We start from the raw sequence: 3,181 nt of genomic DNA on the forward strand, positions 1-3,181 counted from the left end.
TGGGGTTTCACTCTGTCACCCAGGCTGAAGTGCAATGGCACAATCATAGCTCACTGCACCCTCAAACTCCTGGGCTCAAGTCCTCCTGCCTCAGTCTCCCAAGTAGTTAGGTGCATGCCAGCATGCCCAGTAATTGTTTTTGTAGGGACAGGGTCTCGTCATGTTGCCCAGGCTGGTCTTGAACTTCTAACCTCAAGCAATCCTCCTGCCATGGCCTCCTAAATCACTGGGATTACAGGTGTGAGCCACCATGCTGGGCCATATTTTTTTAAAAAAATCTTATTGTAAAATAAGACACATTCAAAAAACACAAAAAGCAAATATGTAGATTAACAGTATTGTAAGACAACCACCCTTGTCATTTCCACCAAGATTAAGAAAAAAAGCTTTGTCTGAAGTCCCTCCATGTGTCCTGATTCAATCATAACCCCCTCTCTCTTCCAAGACGCAATAATCTTCCTAACTTTTGTAAAACTCTTTCTTAAATTTCTATATAAACGTACCACTTGAGTTTGCCTCACTAGACACTATGGTTTAGTTTGCCCAGTTTTAATAATGACTTTCAAATTCCTTTTAATCTATAGCTCAGTCTTCAACCCTTTATTACCCATAAATTTGTCAGGTGAAGAATCCAGGCCATTTGACCTGTAGAGTTTTCCATAACAGGGATTTTGCTGAATACATATGCATGATGCAGTTCAGCATGTTCCTCTGCCATCTGGACTTTACAGGAGTAGCAGCTGGATCCAGGGGCTCGATTAATCCTTAGGAATAACTATAGACAGTGGCATACTATTTCATCAGGAAGCATTTAGGATGGGTGCTATGGCTTATGCCTGTAATCCTAGCACTCTGGGAGGTAGAGGTGGGAGGACTGCTTGAGCCCAGGAGTTTGAGACCAGCCAGAGAAATATAGCAAGATTGTCTTTACAAAAACAAAACAAAACTAGCCAGGTGTAGTGGCACACACCTATAGTCCCAGCTACTGAGAAGATTGAGGAGGGAGGATCGGTTGAGCCCAGGAGATGAAGGCTTCAGTGAGCTGTGATCAGCCAGTGCACTTCAACCTGGGCAACAGAATGAGACCCTATCTGAAAAAATCCATACACACACAAACAACTTTTGGAATAGACATAGGATTATTAGATACTCTTTTTTCCCTTGGGTCAGTTTTGTTAGGTTGCATTTTTTTTGTTTGTTTTTTTTGAGTCAGGGTCTCAATCAGATTCCCAGACTGGAGAGCAGTGATGTGATCACCGCTTACTGCAGCCTTGACCTCCCAGCCTCAGGTGATTCTCCCACCTCAGCCTCCAAGTTGCTGGGACTACAGGTGCCCACCACTGCTCCTGGCTAAGTTGCATTCTTTTAAGAATTTGCAATTTTGGATGAATTTTTCAATTGAAAAGCATAAGATTTATAATTTTAACAGTTTTATTGAGTTATAATACACATATCTTACTTTTAATATATACAATTTAATGGTTTTTAGTATATCCACAGAGCTGTGCAACCATCACCATAATCCAATTTTAGAAGATTTTTATCCCACTCCCAACAAAAACATTATAATCATTCCCCATTCTTCACAACCTTCTCATCCCTAGACAACCACTCATCTACTTATCTCTAGAGATTTGCTTATTCTGAGGATTTCATATAAATGGAATCATACAGCATGTAGTTGTCTATGAGTGGCTTCTTTTACTTTGCACAATGCTTTCATGAGTCATCCATCCTGTCACTTATATTAATATTTTATTTTCTTTTTATGGATGAATAATATTCCATTGATAGATTTTGTTTATTTATTCATCAATAGATTGACATTGGGTTATTTTCACTTTTTGGTATTATAAATACACTTCCATGAACATTTATGTACATGTTTTTGAGTGGACATAAGTTTTTATTTCTTGTGAGTATAAATCTAGTAGTTGAAATGATGGGTCAGGGGAAGTCTATGTTTAACATTTTGAGGAACCGTCAAACTGTTCTGCAAAATGGCTGCACCATTTTACATTTCCAATAGCAACATATGAGAATTTAAATATCTTGTTTTAAGACCAAGCATATGATTTATCCTGGAGCAAGTTTTACAGCACTTGAGAAGAATGCATATTTTGCTATTGTTGGGTTGAGTGTTCTATAAATGTTTGCTAGGTCTAGTTAATTTATTGTGTTGTTCAAGTCTTTTATAACCTTGTTGATTGTTTGCCTACTTGATCTAACCTCTATATACAGTGGTGTATTTTTAATTTTTATTTTATTTATTTACTTAGAGACGGGGTCTTATTCTGTCACCCCTGCTGGAGTGTAGTGGCAGCCTTGAACTCCAGGGCTCAAGTGATCCTCCTGCCTCAGCCTTCCTAGTAGCTAGGACTACAGGTGCACACTACCACAACTGCCTATGTTTTTTTAAGAGATGAAATCACACTGTATTTTCCAGGTTGGTCTCCAAATCCTGGCCTCAAGCAACCCTCCCACCTTGGCCTTTCAAATCTCTGGGATTACAGGTGTGAGCCACAGTGCCTAGCCCTAATGGTGCTACTGACATCCTCAACTAATATTGAATTATCTATTTTGTCCTTCTGTTCTGTTAGTGGTCTTCACGTATTTTGGTACTCTATTATTATGTGTATATATATTTACAATTTTTGTGTCTTCTTGATGATCTTTTTAAGTTATAAAATGTCCCTCTTTATAGCTGAGAACATTTTTCGTTTTAAAGTCTATTTTTTTCTGGTCACTCCAGCATTCTTATTTTGGCCATTTGCCTAATATATATTTTTTCACCCTTTTACTTAGAATATATTTGTATCTTTGAACGTAATGGGTGTCTTCTACAGATAACATACATTTTCATCTTTTAAAAAATCCAGTTTTGACAATCTCTGCCTTTTGATGGAATTATTTAATGCATTCATATTTAATTTTGTTACTGATATGGTAGGATTTATGTCGTCATTTGCCTTTTGTTTTCTACAGGTTTCTTTGTTGTTGTTCCTCTATTCTTCCCTTCCTGTTTTCTTTTATATTGGTGATATTTTCTAGTGTAACATGTAATTGTATTAATAATCTCTAATTGTATTTCTTTAGTTAATAGTTGCCCTAAAGCTTATGGTATTCATTTTATTAGAATCTACTTCAGATTTATACTAGCTTCATTCCAGTGAAATAGAGA

This window comes from Cebus imitator, unplaced genomic scaffold (genome assembly GCF_001604975.1).
Source record: "Cebus imitator isolate Cc_AM_T3 unplaced genomic scaffold, Cebus_imitator-1.0 Scaffold150, whole genome shotgun sequence".
NCBI lineage: Eukaryota > Metazoa > Chordata > Mammalia > Primates > Cebidae > Cebus > Cebus imitator.